The 18,892-nt window shown below is 41.7% G+C and overlaps 1 protein-coding gene across 6 annotated transcripts in view; it reads right to left on the minus strand.

Moving 5' to 3' along the window:
- Positions 1-576: 576 nt before the first annotated feature.
- Positions 577-18,892, minus strand: part of LOC127484203 (uncharacterized) — a 256,632-nt gene continuing 238,316 nt past the window's right edge. For all 6 annotated transcript variants that reach the window (XR_011382413.1, XR_011382412.1, XR_011382414.1 and 3 more), the window contains 2 exons: positions 17,901-17,969; positions 577-1,346 (listed from right to left, as the gene is read on the minus strand). The gene's annotated coding sequence lies outside the window, so the exon portion shown is untranslated. The remainder of the gene's footprint in view (positions 1,347-17,900; positions 17,970-18,892) is intronic.

Genomic DNA, 18,892 nt, shown 5'->3' on the forward strand with positions numbered 1-18,892 from the left:
TGACTGATGGTTATAGTCTTAGGGCTCAGTGTTAAAAGGAGAAATTCCAGACATGATATTCATTCTCATTATTGTCTGCTGTCCTAATATGTAGCTGGAATAAAAAACTTCAAACGAATAGTCCAGAAGGGACATTGACACTGACGACACAGTAGAATAATCATTTCAATAAATCTTAAGTGCACTTAAGCCACTGGTTTCCTGGATATCCTAAAGTTTCCAATTCTGTTGCTGGGAAAAGAAATAAAATTTTATAGCTATTGCATTACTTTGTGACACTCTTCATGGATTAGTAATTCTCTTGGCACCTTGGGAAAACAAGTTTAACATATTTTTAGACACTTCTAGGTGTCTAATCTTACATATGGCATCTGATATAATCCTTATAGTCAGTCTAAAGGGTAAGTATGTTATATTTCTATGGATAAAATGAAATCTGGGAAGGTTAACAAGTTGACTCAAAATCACAAAAAGATGGAGTTGTTTTCTTAGTGGAATTCACCAATTATACTTATTATATTTATATAAATATATAAAAGTTTATATAATATATAAAAGTTCATTCTTTTCCCACTATAACATGTTGTGTCTGAGAAGATAATTAAGAGCATTTAAATTTATATATTGTATGTATAAATGCATATATTACACTCATTTGATTGCCTAGGAAATGGAGTTAAGAGGAATTCTGGCCAATTGGATTTTCTAATTAACTGAGGGCTAATGTTTTCTTTGAGAACCTTCTGATACTATTTCTTAAAAGACGCCATCTTCTGCCTTGACTTAACAGAATATGATGAAGAAAACCAGCTTTTCCCTCTTCTCATGTCATAATCTTGTCTTGCCTAGATCTCTGCTCAAACATCACATAATCAGAGAAAACTCCTATCATCAGTCTTGGTAAAAGCTCAGAAGCCCCTATTCTCTCACTCTATCACCCTTCTCCTGGTTTATTTTTTCTTCTCAGCACTCACCACTAACTGATATGTTGTATATTTATTTGCTTTCTTCCCATACAGAGGGTCTTTAATGTATCCAGAGTTGTTTCTCCAAGGCCTAGAATAGCACCTGGAATATAGTGGAGGTACTCAAACAATGTTTATTGAATGAAGTGATTAAATGTCAATTCTAAGCATTTAGACCCATTGATGAAAATAGATTGGACTGAATCTGCATATATAATACCCTGTTATCCAGTGCTTGGCACCTGGGGATGTAGTTATTTTTAATACAGCTGTTGCCACCTTACCCGATTCTTCCTCATGCAGATAGACAAAGGGCAACAATTTCAGTAAGTTAAGACTTCTGGTCAGTTGGAATCAATGCATCTGGTTTTCAAAGTCATCCTAAAAATTGAAGAAAAGAATTAGTTTCTCGTGTGCTTTGTTTTTGATATTATGCAAGCTTTTTTCTCTGAACATGCACCATATCAGCACATTTACTCTTGAACAAAGAACATGAAGATGACTCAGTTTTAAAGAAAGCAAGTTTTAGTTTGCATAGTGTTCTCTGCAGAGAGATTCCTGAGGAGAGTATACCTACAGAGGCATACAATTTCCGTTTACTCTCTCTCATCCTTTTTGAGATGCTGTTGCCAGCACGATCACTACCTTGCTGTGTGGCCCTGGGTGAGTGTATTTCCCCTTCTTGCTTAAAAAGATAATTCAGGTGCTGTTTTGTAGAAGATAGGTGAAGATGATTAGCTGGTATAGAATGGAGAAAAATCTGTTCTGAAGAGTACTAAACATTTTTGGCAGCTTAAACTGGAACTTCCAATGGTGAACCAAATGAATAGACTTATAGCAAAGAGGCACATGTCTTTTGAATATAAAATGCATCCCAACTGCTATGTAAAATCAAATTCTGTCACTATCTTCAGGCTGGAAGTCCAATGCATTTGGAAACAGATGAGCCTTCAGACTGTCTGGACACCTTACTAGGAGACTCTGCATCATAATGAGAGCAAATCAATGATTCCTAAGCTCTAGAGCCAAGCTTTGTGGTTTTGAACTCTTGAGTTTCAACTTACTGGCTGAGAGCTTAACTTTAAGCTAAATTTAAGTAAAATCAGGTCATAGCTCTCTCCTTCTCAAATTCCTGGCCTGGCTACCTAAGTTCCATTTTGGATTTCAGGCTGCTTCTCTTCTTGTTCTTTGTGTTTTAATCTCAGGAACTTCTTCTTGGGCCCATCATGGGTCTTGTGTCCCTGTTGGTCCTTTACTTAGAAGGCCCTTCAAAGATTCTCATGGCCTGCTCTTTTGCTTCCTCAAAAATCTCTGCTCACTTTCACCTCCTCAGACTGTCAGAAAATCTTTCTAAAATAGTACCTTGCTGTCATCTTCTAATTTCTACCCATCTTTATTCTTCCTCCTAATACTTATCATTCCTGAGCTTGTAGTATAAATTTAGCTCTTCCTTGTCTGTGCTGCTCTCTACCTATTCCAACCCTAAATGTAAGCACAGGAAGTTATAGAAGTTGTTTTTCTATTGTGGGAGCACCAAAGTCTTGAAAAATGCCCAATATGCAGTGGGTGCTCAATAAATATTTACTGAATGCAGCAATGGATACTTGACCTAAATTATGGCTATGGCAGTTTCTGTTTCATTGGTTTGGAATTGGGCCCAAGGATACTCAGTTAGCAGCAGGTGCCACAACTCTAAAGTCTCATAGTTTCAAAAGCTGAGGCTCTAATATGTGGAAAATATTGTAGTCACCTTGCAAACATAGAAAATTTTGTATTCTCCTATTTTCATTACTCTAATCCTACTGATTCTCTTCAATTGAGAGGCTTGAGTGTGTTTTTGTTTCTTGCAATCAAAGAATCTCTTAGTAATATAGGGATGAATGACCTTTTGGGGCCATGGAGGGCTACTGCACCTTTTAATATTTCTATCTCAAGCCTACCACAATTATTTCTAGAACTGCATGTTTGATGAATAATCAAAAAATAAAAATTTTCAACCTGGAATAGAATTCAAATACAATGATGCCTAATTTATGCCTTAAGGCTGTTTCTTTCTTTCACTCCCATTATAATATATTTCCCATCATCAAGCTACTCTCAGTCCCCAACTGAATATTCCCCTCAGAATCCTTGCAAGGTGTACACCAAAAGATGATTCAATAATGAAATCCTTTCCATACAAGACACAGATCAAACTCTGATGAAGAGAGTGGGGTGGACTTTCAGGGTGTTCTGTGCTAACATGAGAATGTCCATGGCTTCAAAGGGACGGGGCTCCACCATCTTTGATAAGATGATAGGCTTTATAAATTTACTGTATCTTCAAAGAGTTGCCTTTAAATTATTTTGTTGTTGCTTATTTTTAAAAATATTGGAACCAGAAGTCTGATTTTAGCACCAATGAATGAATTGAAACTTCTGTTCTTCAGAATCATTAAATAGTAATTTTATAAAAGAAACTTGTACCTGATTGCAACAACCATGAGCAGTGAATCCATGATTCCAACTCTTCATCTCATCTACCCCAACTACAATCCTTCCCATGACAGAATTCCACGTTGGTGGGATTTTGGCTTCCTGAGGTCATCACTGATGCAACCTGCCCCACTTTCCTTGTAGACCTCTTCTGCTGATAATCCCTTCTGTTTTCTTTTATTCAATTATCACATCCTATTGATGATGATATTAGCTTTTTCCCCAAAGATGGAATCTCTTGATTTTGCATTAATAACTTTTCTTGCATGAGCTGCCATCTGAATTTCATACTCATTACTTTTGGGATAAAATAACTGTTCACACTGATTATGAAATTAGGTGCCCATACTTGGAACTCTTTTGTATCAGTCCCTAATTGATCTCCTCTCCTGTCGCCATCAACTCTTTTTCTGAGTTCAGTGCCATTACTCAGTAAGAAATCTTGATCTGAATAGGACAAAAATGAAAGAAATAGTATTACCCTAGAGTCTCTTATACCCTGAAAAATCATAATTTAGAATGCTATCTTATATTAGATTGATTTTCAGGACCAATTACCTACTATAGCTGGAAACTAGGACAAGAACACACTAATTCAACCAAATGAAGACTGAATCCATTGTTTCCACTTGTCAGCACTGTCAAGAACCATTTGACCCAAGTTGGATTTAATTTGGTTGTAAAGTGTCTAGAATTATAGTGTAAGGGAAAAGGGGTTCCAACTCTCCAGGCAAGTGCAACCAATGCTGAGAGTACAACTGTGGTGTGTGTAGATTTTGATTTTGAAGCCTTAAGACATGACTAAGGTCTGGACACACAGCCATAAAAAAACTCTAGACTTACAGTACTCAAACCTTGTGATCTCTCTCCAGGGATACCCCTCCTCACCACCCAAGAAGCCTGAGTACATAGGTTTAACTCCACTTCCTCTAGAGCAACTCTGGTAGAAAAATCCTGGTTGAAATTCTCCCTGCTTTCTTACCCCAATGCTCATTAAACATGAAGACTGTACAGGTCTGGATTAATGTTCTTATTTATAGAGCTGACTTGTGGAACTAGCTGATGTGGGGTCTCATTGGAGGTGGCAGTAGTGATTCCAAAGTGCCATTATTTCATAATTTGTGAACATATTCTCAGCAGTATCAGCACAGCAGGCCCAAGGCACTTGTCTTGAGCTAGACCAGTTAATCCTTCTAACGTGGAATTTGAAAAATCAGAAGGGGGCTAGTTTCTCTCGAGAGGCAGAAGCTGTGAAGGATAAAAGATTAGATTTTCACAATATCATTTTTTTTTTCCCATCACAAAAGAAAAACAGGCTCATTGTGAGAAAAACTGAAATTGACCCACAGAGGGATCAGAGACAAGGGGGAGGCGAGGGAGCCCAGGAACCATCCAAGTCACCATTTCCCGTTGTTCTGAGGTCCAGAGGCACCTTGCCTGTTTTCATAGTTTGGTTGTCCAACTATTTCTTTGACTATATAAAACACCCCCAGATATCTTCCAATAATTTCCCCCTCCCTGGTCTAAGCTAGTTGCAGTTGGAGCTCTGCTTATTTGCACTCAAGAATGCTGATTACATGTATACGCTAGGGACTTCAAAACCCAACAGCAATCAGGTCAGTGTTATCTGGTAGTAAGAGTGATTTGTAACTATTCCAGTTATTTTTTTCCCTCAATCTCCTTACAATTAAGAGCTATAGGTAGCAATCACAGTTTGTCTGGTCTGTATTTAGTGTTGGAGAATAAGTTTCAAAAGGAAACTTCCATATAAATTCTTTTTTTACATGGATCACTTGTTAATCAGTAAATTCTCATGACCTGCCTTCTATTGACTGAACACAGAAGGCCACTGGATTTAGGAGAATGGGCAGACCCAAATCCAGGGTATCTTTCTACTATTTTTTCTATTTTACTCATGAGGTTTCATTTTAAGTGTGACTATTACTTTTTTTTTTTTTTTTCAGTCAGAGTGGACAGTGAAAGAGAGAGACAGAGAGAGAAAGGTCTTCCTTTTGCCGTTGGTTCACCCTCCAATGGCCGCTGTGGCCGGCGCACTGCGGCCGGCGCACTGCACTGATCCGAAGGCAGGAGCCAGGTACTTCTGCTGGTCTCCCATGGGGTGCAGGGCCCAAGCACTTGGGCCATCCTCCACTGCACTCCCGGGCCACAGCAGAGAGCTGGCCTGGAAGAGGGGCAACCGGGACAGAATCCGGCGCCCCGACGGGGACTAGAACCCGGTGTGCCGGTGCCGCAAGGTGGAGGATTAGCCTATTGAGCCGCGGCACCGGCTACTATTACTTTCAACTGTCAATAAATATTCTTCTTGGATCTTTTAGAATATATACCTCCTACTTTATAAATTTAGGTCCTAATGATGGTTGCTTATGTTAAATCACTTCAGTTCTCCCTCCACACTTTTATGGATCATTCCACAGGCCATAATATCCATTTCCATTCCTTGCAACTTTCCAATCTGTCCCACATGACACTTGATGAAGGTCAGCTCTCACAAGTCCTTGGTTGAATGAATAACTTGCTTAAGAGTGTTGAGAGGTTATGAGCTGATTAATCCTTCTCTTCCACTAGGTGGTGCTGGTTGGTATGTTGTCAGCTATGGAGTGTTGTCAAGGCCTCAATCTGTCACCACTTGGTTGGCAACAGGAACTGATGAGAGGCAGCGGGTCTATCTGTCCAAGTCTGGAATTTCTGACATTGCTCTTGGCCCTTTAACCCTGACTAGATATGTGGGCTTGAGCAAGCCACTTCTTAATTCCCTTGTTCTTTTTTTTTTTTTTTTTTAAGATTTATTTAGTTTGAAAGAGTTACACGATGGAGAGGAAGAGGGAGAGAGAGAGGGAGAGGGAGGGAGGGAGGGAAGGAGGGAGGGAGAGAGAGAGAGAGGTCTTCCATCCACTGGTTCACTCCCTAGATGGCCACAATGGTCGGGGCTGCGCTGATCTGAATCCAGGAGCCAGGAGCTTCCTCCGGGTCTCCCATGTGGGTGCAGGGGCCTAAGGACTTGGGCCATATACTACTGCTTTCCCAGGCCAGGAAGCAACCAGGACTAGAACTGGCACCCATATGGGATACTGATGCTGCAGGCGGAGGATTAATCTACCACGCCATGGCACCGGCCCCAATTCCCTTGTTCTTAAACAGAGCTGATGATTCTATAGCCATGTCAGAGGATTTGAGATACCCTGCTCTCTCTCAGTACTTCACAAAAGTCTACTTTCCTGGGGTTTGGATATTGGAAACATTGCTTTGTAAGATCCGTACAGAAACAAGTTGTGTGGCCGAGGAAGGAAAGCTATGGTCTGGGGAGACTAGTATTGGGCACTCCACTATTACTTTGGCCCCTGGCCATTACTATTTGGTCTCAGGGCTGTTAGGGACCCAGGAGATTTCCAGATTTCCTTTGCTTCCCATGAGTGATGTGAGGTTCTCTTTCAAAACTCAAAAAATATTCTCTTTGGGGTCTTTAGAATAGACTTGCTGAGAGAATTTTAAAAGAACTCATGTTTGAGCAGGATGATGTCCAGTGCAGCGGTATTCTATTTAGCAGGCATCACTAGAGAAAGAGGTGTGGCATATAAGCAAAATTTCCATATAATCAAATCTTACTCCTTTCCATATCAAAATTTTCACACAGTTTGCAGGGTTAGAGTAGATGTAAATGGTACTAGAATACATTGTGTATGTTGTGTTTTCTGAAAAATTTAATTTTAGCTTATTATGTAACTCATAATCTCTCACACACATATAGCTGCAGGAACTGTTTTGACAGTCTGTTGTTCTTGCACTAATAAACTGCTAAATGCTGATACCATCTTTGCTTTCTTTCAAGGAATACTCTACCCTTCTGTTTTTCCAAATTTGTAATCTATGGCATATTTCATTCTGGATATCAGATTGTCAGGCTGTCACATGTGGGGGTTTATTTATTTATTTATTTATTTAAAAGGCAGAGAAACAGAAAGAGACAGGCAGGCAGAGATTCCCCCATCCACTGGTTCTCTCCAAATGCCCACAAGAGCCAGCACTGGGTCAGACCAAAGCCAGGAGCCTAGAACTCAAGCCAAGTCTTCCACACGTGTAGAATGAAGGACCCAAGTACTTGGACATCTCCTGCTGCCTCCTAGAGTACAAATTAGCAGGAAACTGGAATTGGAAGCAGAGCTGGAACTTGAATGAAGCACTCCAATATGAAATGCAGACAATAATGCCTGCACCCTAGTGTGGATTTACTATAAGGGCTGAACTCTTCCCCTGAACTTGTGCAAAGCATATGCATATCTATGGACAGAGGGTTCTGCTCTCCACTCCCAGCAGTTTGATAGGAGACCTCACTGTGAGCACATCCTTCCTATCTGCACTCCATATTGAGAGTGGCTTTGCTAACGACACCAAGAACATGAACATAATAAAATAGGAAGAGGGAGGAGGAAATCTACAAATGTCAGAACCACAGTGGTTTTTACCCAAACAATACAGAATTAACAGAGCTTCTCTACCCAATAATTTTTTTTTAAAAATCTCAGAATTTACCCTCATTGACTGGGTCTAGGTTTCATGACTTTAAATTATGATTTTTTAAAAATTTATTTTACAGAGTTAGACGGTGAGTGATATAGAGAGAAAGGTCTTCCTTCTGTTGGTTCACTCCCCAGTGGCTGCTACGGCTGGCGCTGCGCCCATCTGAAGCCAGGAGCCAGGTGCTTCTTCCTGGTCTCCCATGTGGGTGCAGGAGCCCAGGCACCTGGGTCATCCTCCACTGCCTTCTTGGGCCACAGCAGAGAGCTGGGCTGGAAGAGGATCAGCCGGGACTAGAACCCGGCACCCATATGGGATGCCAGTACCACAGGCAGAGGATTAACCAAGTGAGACACAGAGCTGGCCCTAAATTATGAATTTTAAAGGCCAGATAGCATTCATGTGTCATCTCTAGAGATAGAGAGAAAGGTCAGATGATCATCACAACATAGAATTTAGAGTTTGAGGAATGGGTGCTGTGTTGCAGTGTGTTAAGGCACTACTTGGGATGCTATATCCCATACCAGAGTGCCAGTTTGAGTCCTGACTATCACTTTTAGCTCTGTGATAAAGTGCTTGGGAAGCAGCAGATGATGGTTCAAGTCTCTTGAGTCCATACTACCCATGTGGGAGACCAGGATGGAGTTCCTGGCTTCTGGTTTTGGCCTAGCCCAGCCCCAAATGCTGCAGTCATTTGGGGAGTAAAACATCAAATAGAGGATCTCTCTCTGACCTCATTTCTCTGCCATTATACCTTTCAAATGAATATTTTTAAAATGTAGAGCTGAAGTGTGATAATTCCCAAAGGAAAAATAATTGTATTTTTACCAGAGTAAGTACAAATGGATGCTGGGATATAAAACCAATGGATTTGTTCTAAAAAAGCCAAGAGAGATGAGGGAGTCAAGACTGGACAATGAGTTATCAGTTCCTTTTGTGACTCTGAGTAACTCTTCCACATACCAGCCATATCCTACCATTGAGTACCTATCTACTTATGTGACCTTCGTCTTGAGGGTCCTCCACCTTCATCTGATCCCAGGTAGAGTCTAGATAGAAGAGGAGGAGAAAAGGCTGTTATGAATTCTCCTTTAGTCAAACATCTCTGAATTTCCCAAGATCTTTTATCCTACTGGCAAGGCCTTCTTCAATTATTTCACTTAATTTTTCTTTGACAGGTCTTAAATAGGTTGAATGTAATGAATATTTTTCCAAGGGCATGAATATTACAGAAAAGAAATATAGATCAATGTTCATACCTACACTGCTCTGATGGTTGACCATATGCTATTAACTGAGTGTTCATATCTCCCTAAAATTCACATATTGAAACTTAAATCCCAATACGGTAGTATTTGAAGACAGGGCCTTTGGGAGATAATTAGGTCCTAAAGGCATAGATGCCATAAATGGGATTAATGGCATTATAAAAGAGACCCCAGAGAGTACTCTGTTGCCCCTTCTGCCATGTGAGGACACAGCAAGAAGATGCTTTCTGTGAAATAGGAAGTGAGCCCTCACCAGACACTGGATCTGCCACTGCTTTGACCCTGGACTTCCCAACTTCCAGGACTATGAGAAATGTTTGTTGTTTAAAACACTCAGTCTACAGTATTTTTGTTATAGCAGCTCAGATGGACTAAGATATCATACTATCACAAGAGAAGAACTACCTGGGTTGCCAATCTAGGTTTTCTTCTCACCTAGGTCCCCTATTGTCAATTGTAAGTTTTTAAAGGTTCTAGAGAACCAAATGGAAACCTTCCTTCACTTTCTCCCTCCCTCCTACCTCCTGCTCTCTTTCTTCCCTCCCTCTGTCAAAAACAGACTAATGTCTTAATGTAGGCCAATCACTAAGGATACAACCATAAGGACACAGGAATCAATGCCTGATTGTATAGAGCCCAAAGATGTGACATAGACAAGTAAGTGGGCAATTATAATACAGAGTCATCATTACTAGCGGAAGTAGGCATTGAGTGGCATGAACATAAAAATAATGGCTCTTAATTCAGGGTGGAAGGGTCAGATAAGGCTTCCCACTTACACTATGAGATACAGTATTAAGTATTAGAAATGTGTTAAATATTAAATACAGAATTAAGATGAAGAATTAAGCAAAGAAGATGCCCAGAGAGAGAAGGGCAGGTATCCCAGGCAGAAGAAATGTGAGAGCATGATGGGTTCAGAGAGACACAAGTCACTTTGGTTGAAACAGTATGAGTGCAGCAAGGGAGGTGCTAGGAACAAAGGGGAGGAAGAGATAAAATTTCCATGTCATGGGCTACCAACCAAAGGAACTATTTGTTACCCAAATTTCAAATGCTTTACTTCTATCAATAGGAATGTTTCATTTCTGACAGCTGTCAAATAAGGACTATGCCAGTAGACTGTCTATAGCAGGCAGAAACAATGTGTGTCATCTTATGCCTCTCTCATTCTTCAGGCTCTATCTTCTCCTCTCTGCCTGGCAACCTCCATCCTTTTCCAGGACTTAAAGCATGCCTGCCCCTTCTGGCAATTATATTTTCTTTTAACCCTTCCACCTCCACCCCAGGATGACTGAGGAATTCCTCCTCTGTACTCCCATAGCAGCCCAGCGGAATCTACTGAATGGTATTTCTGTGTCATGTTGAAACTCCATCTTCCAGTGCAGCAGGCAGTCTCTAAAACCACCCCAGTGGTCTTTATCTTCTGATGTTCATGCCTTTGTATAATCTACTCCTTTTCAGAATTGGCTGAACTAGCGACTTGCAAAAGCAATGGAATGTCACTTTGGAGATTAAGTTAAAAAGGCTATGCCTTCTCTCTTGGGCACTCTCTGCTTCTCCCTAGCTGTCTTTGATCACCATCCACCTTGTCATGAGGACACCCACATGTCAAGGATTTTTGTGTGAATGAGTTTGGAAGTAGATGCTCCAGCTCCATTTGAGTCTTGGAATGGCTACAGCCTTGGCTGACAGTTTGACTACAACCTCCTGAAAGACTGAGTCAGAGGCAACCAACTAAGTTATGCCCACAGTCCTGGCCCACTGAAATTGTGGGATAATAAATGTTTGTTGCATGAAGCAATGCGTTTTGGGGTAACAATATGCAGCAACAGATAATAACACAATTAAATCTGTCTCCTAACCAGACTCTGAACCCCTCCAGAGCAGAACTGTGTTACACATCTGGGATATCCGTCTAGAACAGTGGCTGCCATAAAGTAGGTGTTCCATTATATCTTTCCTGGCAAACTGTTATTCAACCCAGGCACTGTGAATACAGCTCATTTTTGTGTTGGCTTCAAGCAGAGAGAATTGGTTGGGTTTATCATCATTACCACAAGGCTCTCAAGACATATTTGCTCTCTCCTGCTCCCCAACAGGGTACTTTGTGTGGTATGCAGGGCATTAGGGGAAAAGGCCCTAACATATCCCCCAGACATTAACTGGGATCCATGAGCACTGAGAAAAGATAAATAACTTTTACTCCAAAGAATCATGATCAAAGGGTTTAAGTGCCACTGTGTGTGTGTGTGTGTGTGTGTGTGTGTGAGAGAGAGAGAGAGAGAGAGAGAGAGAGAGACAGACAGAGACAGACAGACGGACAGAGAGTAACAATCTCTGATGACAGTTTGTATTGTCTGAAGGGGAGCCAATGAATAAGGGTGATTCCAGCAGATCTGGACTTGCATCATCCCACTTTTCCCGAACCCGTTTCCAGCTAGGATTGTGATTCTAGAAAGTATACCAAGGGATGCCTTCTTCTCCTTTCTTGTTCCTTTAATGGTGAAAAGGAGCCTATTGCATGTTGATTATATTAAATTAGCCACTGCCTGTCCCCCACCCCCGTCCCTTCCCCCAGGGGATGTTGAGCAATATCCTGATCTGGACGGGTGGGGATCGGGGCTGTCTGGCCTTGTGGAGTGGATGAGGCTTGGCTTCAGTGCTACCCTCTTTTTCTGCTCTCCCTCTGAAACTTCCATCCTCTAAATATGTGTCTGCCTTTACTGGGCATAGCCTGTGCCCTATCCTCTTGTTCTCCTTCCTTCTACCAAAGGAGTAATTAACAAGTGAGCTGTTGCTTCATATAAAAAGGAACCCATGATCGCATCTCAAGATTATCCAACTTATTTGGAAAGCTCTTTAGCATTCAAAGTTTATGGTGGAATGGGTTCCAGAGGAACTGATATTTCAAAGCTTTAGAGACTTTCAAATCACTTTTTTTTTTTTTGACAGGCAGAGTGGACAGTGAAAGAGAGAGACAGAGAGAAGGGTCTTCCTTTGCCGTTGGTTCACCCTCCAATGGCCGCCGCGGCCGGCGCGCTGCGGCCAGCGCACCGCGCTGATCCGAAGGCAGGAGCCAGGTGCTTCTCCTGGTCTCCCATGGGGTGCAGGGCCCAAGCACTTGGGCCATCCTCCACTGCACTCCCGGGCCACAGCAGAGAGCTGGCCTGGAAGAGGGGCAACCGGGACAGAATCCGGCGCCCCGACCGGGACTAGAACCCGGTGTGCCGGCGCCGCAAGGCGGAGGATTAGCCTTGTGAGCCGTGGCGCCGGCCTTCAAATCACTTTTAAAACAGTGTCTGCTGATTCCTAAGGGGACACCTACTTGCTGGGACAATGACAATCGATCATGACTTTCTGAGAGTCACTTGATCTCCTTGGTTATTACTTTTCTATCAAATAGGAGGATCAGACTGCATTTTCTCCAGTGTCCCCTGTGGTCTGAAAGTATCTGAGGGTTGAATGAGAATAAACAAACCACTAAGGGGTAGACGTGTACTCAAGGTACACAGAAGCTACCGATAAGCACCCAAGTCCAAATACAGCATGTGAGATAGGGAGTGCCCGTTCACACTCACTTGCATAGGATATTATAGCAAAAATTTGTGTGTGTGTGTGTGTGTGTGTGTGCGCACGCGCATGCTCACTCATTCATTCAATGAACATTTAGAAAGCCCTATCTTTCTGGTAGACACTGATGAGTCAGCACTGAAACATTACACTGCCAATGTCTGCTTTACTAAGGCTCTGTTTTACACTCAGGTGCACACAATGAATACAGGGGCCAGGAAGAAGTATAATACTATAGGGAGAGGTGGAGTCTGAGGCAAACTAGAGAGTATATGGCCTACCTATAAACAACTACCTTCTATGAGCCACACGAATTAGGTCTGTAAGCTGATGTGATAACAAAAAATATTGTGTATTTATCATGGGCCAGTGCTATTCTAGGTGGCATACTCATAGGAAATCACTTTTTCTATGATTAAGTCACTCTTATTAGGGCTAGTTATTATCTCCACCTTACAGATGGGAAAGCCAAGACACCACATTAAGAGGCCCCAGTCATCTGACCCGCTGGGAAGTGTGACTCCAGATCCACCTTTGTTGTCTGTGAGCAGATGAGTCCTAGGGTTCTGAACTCCTTTGGTTTTATGGAATTGGTCTTTTTGGATTCAACTGAGAGAAATGAGTCAGTCAATAGATGTCATTTATTTCTCTCTCTTTAAGATTTTATTTATTTATTTGAAAAGTAGAGTCACAAAGACCTACCTCCTGTAGGCTACAGTGAAGAAGGTTATAATCCATTAGACTTGATCCTGAGTGATTCTGACCCTTCATCACATTTTTAAAATTGTTTACTCAAAAGCAGGTAATCTGATCCTAGTATCAGATTAAATCCGTCCCTAAGAAATTGCCCAAGACTGGAAAGAAGCTGTGAACAAATAATCTTCCATTTACACGTCAAAGGAATGAGCACATTGTTCATCCTTTATCTGACAGCTTTGTGCATTGACCACAAAATGGTGGCATTTAAGAAGTGAAATGGATCTGAACATCAAGTGTAGCAAGTTAGTTCTGTGGGATGTCAATAGGGTTATAACAAAACAGTAGCTTCATGATCAAATAACTATGGGAATTTCTGGGTTTAAAGAGTTAACTGGGGCAGGCATTTAGCCTAGTGGTTAAGAGTTCTGTGTCCTAAATCAGAATGCCTGACTTCAAGTCCCAGCTCTGACTCCTGATGCTAATGTTCTTCTAATACAGAGACTGGGAAGCAGTGGTACCGGCTCTGGTAGTCGGGTTCCTGACACCCTGTGGGAGACCTGGATTGAGTTCCTGGATCCCAGCTTTTGTTCTAGCTGATGTGAGCCTTTAGGTAGTAAACCAGTGGATGGGAACTCCTCCTTCTCTCTTTTGCTTCCTATGTTCCCTTATCCCTCTTGCTCTCTCCTCCATCTCTCTGCATCTCAAATAATATATAATAATTTTTAAAAAATTATATATCAACCATTTTTTAAAAAAGGTTATCCTAGTTAAATTACCTTTAAGACTTGTCAGACCCTTTCCTGTGCTATACCCTGGAAACCTATTTTTATGGGAACTCTTGTACAGGGAATGTTCTGCGGAACACATTTGGAAAACCTGGCATGAGCAACACATCTAATTTTCACACATGAATAATCTGAGGCTCTCTTACATCAGATAAATGAGCCACCCTAGGTCACACAGCTGATACACAGCAGGCTGATTTAACAATAGTACTGATAAAAGCCATTGGATTTTTTTTTTTTATCCTGACAGCCTGGAGCTGAAAGAGGACTTGCATATCAGACTTAGGCAATTCATTTTGTTATAAGAGGAAATACAGGTCCCAAGAGGGTAAGTTATTTGTCCAGTGCTATGTAAGCAAAGTCTGGACCGCGACTCAGGATTCTGGCCTTCTCCTTAGAAGGCAACAAAGTGAGAATTAATTTAATTATGCTAGCCAGAAATGACTGTAAGGCACTATTTTCCATGAACTGTGTAAGAGTTCCTGCAAAATGTCACAGAACCTTTACATGATAGTCACTGAGATGCTTCTGTGGCCTGCGTAAGGAAACACCTGAGAGGTGACTGGTGACTCATTACAATCACCTGGGGAGCTTGACTCGTCCTATTGACATTCTTCTCCAGGCCACTCTCTGGAGGAAGTTGGAGGTAAGATGGGGCCCTGGTACCGCTCTTTCTAAAGCTCCCTGGGTGATTCTACTGCAGAGTGGAGAACCACTAGCCCAGAGCAAACAAGATCCGGAGTTTCGTTAAAGAGAGAGAGGGAGATGGCAGCAGAGACCTCAGGCAAGGAGATGCACTGCACTTGTCATCCACAGAGTAGACAGAGCGGTGCTCATTTCCTTATTACACACACACACACACACACACACACTTTGATACACTTCTTTCATCTATTATCTAAAGGGAGAAAAAGAGTTTGGTAGGGACAAGATCAGAAGAAGAGATGAATGAAAAGATCATTGTGTAGTCTTCAGCCACACTAAGGTTCAATAGCATAGATGGGTAGGGAACCCTATGAGTAAGGCCCTGTGATATTCTTTGAAAATAACCATACTCTGTGCACGGAAGAAGAAAGAGCAGGCCTAGTCATTACTTAGACTTTTGAATAGGCATGATGGACATGGAGGCCTATTGCTAGAGCAGAGCTTAGAGGTGAAAGCATGTGGTTGACGGATTCTATCAAGTTTGTCCTCGTTTCACAAGCTCAGTGACCCAGTAATGTCTGCCAGGGCACATTTCATTCCACCTGGAGTGAATCCCCTGCCCAGGGTGGTGATGGCCAACTACACTCATGTCTGTGCTCCTTAGATTCCTTCTAAGCCTTTCTTGTCATCCTTTGGAGATGATTTTTTCATTTTGGACAAATTTATAGACATATAACTATCAGTCCAGTTATTTCTGTAATAATGACCTTCTGGTGCCTAGTAGGACTGCCAAGTCCAGTCACAACACAGCTGATTATGAACTCGTGACTCAGTAGCCAGCGTTTTCAGACAACCTTTAGCCAGTTCCAATAAGGAGCATTCATCCAGCATCTTCTAGCAATTACTGTAATTTATGTATTAAACAAATGAAATAGCAATGTTCAGACTGCTCTGAGAGATTCTGACTGACCTTATGAGGACAACTCTCATTTGTGGGGGACTCAGCTTCTTACCCTTCATTTCTGATCATAGGACTCTCACAATGAACTGCTATCTGAGATGAAATTGTGGCTTCCTTTCCTTTAACTTTCTAATTTAACTATCCCCACTCTAGCCGGAACTCAAGAGTTAGTATGCACAGCCTGCCTGCCAACAAAACTGCTTGCTCCTATGACTCAGCTGTCCAGAGAGCTGCAGCTGGCTTGGCATTGATTTTCTAATTCTCTCTCTCTCCCTTTCTCTCTCTCTCTGTCTCTTTTTCTCCCTCCCTTTCCCCCTCCCTCCCTCTCCATTCCACAGTTCCCTCTTCCTCTCCCTACCCCAGTCCAATTCTACAATGAATCAATAGCCAGTTCCTTCCAATTGGCTGTAAGCAGAGCCAGAGGGAAACTCCTAGTTTTCTGGCTACAGACTTGGGCTGGGGAAGTAGCTTATAAGGTCAGTGTCCCAAACTGAAGCAGACAGCAGTACAAATAAACAGCCATGAGGAGACAGACACGAAGTCAGGAAAATCCCCTACATGACTAGACTATCAGTTTCAGCAGTGCTGTGACTGGGAAAATCAGGTTCAAGCCCATGACATGGAGGCCAAAGCGTTTGCCTTGGAATGCGGGTGTGCTGAAACCCATTTCTCCTTTGTCAGTGACCATATTTCTTTCAGGAAAGAAAATTCATCTGTGGGATGGGCAGTAGTCAGTTTCAAATAATTATGAAAATGGTATATTTCCAGGATTTGAGTGTATTGAGGTGGAGGGACAATTAAAATTAGTCAAGAGCCTGAGCACCAGACATTCTCAAGAGACAAGTGGTGGTGGGGAAGGGTGTGGAGATCACAGATGTCCATTTAAACCCTGGTTCCAACTGCAGTTCGACAAATGTTACCATAAGTGAATTTGTCATGAAACTAATGAGGCTTATATCTCAGGTCCCTTGCCCCAGAGGACTATGGCTAAGGGACACTAATGTGTGTCTACAGGGTTGTATATTGTAAAATTTGCAAAATAAGATGCCTTGATATTCTTTTTCTTAATGAGGTATCCTCAGCTTGTACAAGTTTCAGGCCCCTTAAAACCTGAATCCATATCAAGCGGGAAAAGTGTTTTGGGCTGGGTGAAGGGGATGTGTTTGGACTCTACACAGGCTCTTGTTGATGCGGGATGAGAGATGGCAGTGTCCTGCCATGGGGGCCCAGTTTTTCATTCTCATTGGTGACTTAGGCCTCCCTCCTCTTCTAGGCTTAGCTCCCTTAAGCCCCACAGAACCATTCAACATGGCCCCACAGACATTTCCTGGAACCATGATTCTTATTTTGGAAATAAATGAAAGACAGCATGTGCCTGGCACAGAAAGCACTCAATGCCAGACACAGTGGACAAACTGTGTGAGCTTAGAGTGGTGATCCCCTTTTTCTGGGTGGTTCTAAAGCAACTCACAGTCCTGGTCATGGTGAGCACATGACTCAAGTCAGACTGTTCTGGGTCCTTCCCTGGGTTATTTAAGCTGGGAGAAAATCTCTTTTCTCTCTGTTTGCAAGGCTGTAACAGGGTATGAACCCATGGCTGGTCACAGACAGGTCTCCTGCCTCGTGGAAAAGATGGTCTGAGAATGAATGGAGAGAGAACGTCAGTAGCCCTTCAGTCTGTGACCCAGGGCCCCATCCAATATTCCTGCGGGGTTCATGAGCCATGCATCCTCCACTTCTTCTCAAGAAGGTTGCTGCCTCTTGCAAACCAAGTCATCTTGACTGAGACATCTTTCATTTGGAGGCGTGCTGTCATGGGAAAAATTCTCTCAGCTCTCTATTTCTCTTTTATTAGACAAAGGCCTCCTTTGGGGCACACTCTGCAGAATCATCCCTAATATGAAATTTTGGTAACTTTTATCAGCTTTTATCTAACATAAATAAATTATTATACATCTTTGACTTTTTTAAGCTTTGAGTACTATGTGTTACACACCTGTCGTGTACAAGGCAAGTGACTCCTTCCTGGACCAGCAGAACCACCAGGAATTTGGCTGTGTTTATTCTGCAAAACAAACAAAGCAAAATTTCCTATATTTTATTGCAGAAGAGTGTGAGAAAGTCTCAGATTGACCAATGATGGCTGTAACTTCTGGAATATATTAAGTGCTGTGTATATGCTTAGTTTAAGAAGATCTGAACACTTGAAGGACCTTAGCAAGAGTTAAAAACTAGAACTGGCTGTACTGGGTGTAATAATTTTACTGTTACTTAAATTATTCAGCAAAAGACAACTGCTGCTATTAAGGATATCTTGGGGAGTCATTTCCTGTATTGATAGGACTATAGATATAGCTAGTTATGGATAGAACCAGATAGCCTCTTCATAACATCTGAGAATTCCAATTCTGACCCAACAAAATGCAGTTTTACTACACAACTCAAATTGATTTAGTCAACACTCAAATTAGTGTTGCTGAGAATGGGACCTTTCAATTGAACAGTTGGTAATGACTTGTAACTACTTTACAAATAATGTTTGTGGACAATTCATTAAATGATACTATTAAAAGGCTCGAAAATAGTCCTTTTCCTAAATAACTTGTATATTGAATATATATATTCAACCTGAAACTCAGTTTTCACAGAAAGTTCACAACCAAGTTTTCACAAATTATATAGTAGAAAGATCCAAATTATAGAGTGGAGTGGCAAATGGTAAGTTACCCCAAATAGAGCATTGGGCAGGAATTCAGAAGTCCTAGTTGCTTATCATAGCCCTACCCCTAAATTACTGCAATTACACAGAGCCTCAGTTTCTGCATCTGTAAAATGTTAGGGCTGGACTACATAATAACTACAATTTAATAAGCTACTTCTATGTGCTAGGGATTGTATTAGGAACTTCATGTACATTATTATACTGTCATTTATTTCTCTTATTAATTCTTTTAGTTAGGTAATGCTTTATGTTTTATACAGAGAGGG

The sequence above is a fragment of the Oryctolagus cuniculus genome, chromosome 15, assembly GCF_964237555.1.
Source record: "Oryctolagus cuniculus chromosome 15, mOryCun1.1, whole genome shotgun sequence".
NCBI lineage: Eukaryota > Metazoa > Chordata > Mammalia > Lagomorpha > Leporidae > Oryctolagus > Oryctolagus cuniculus.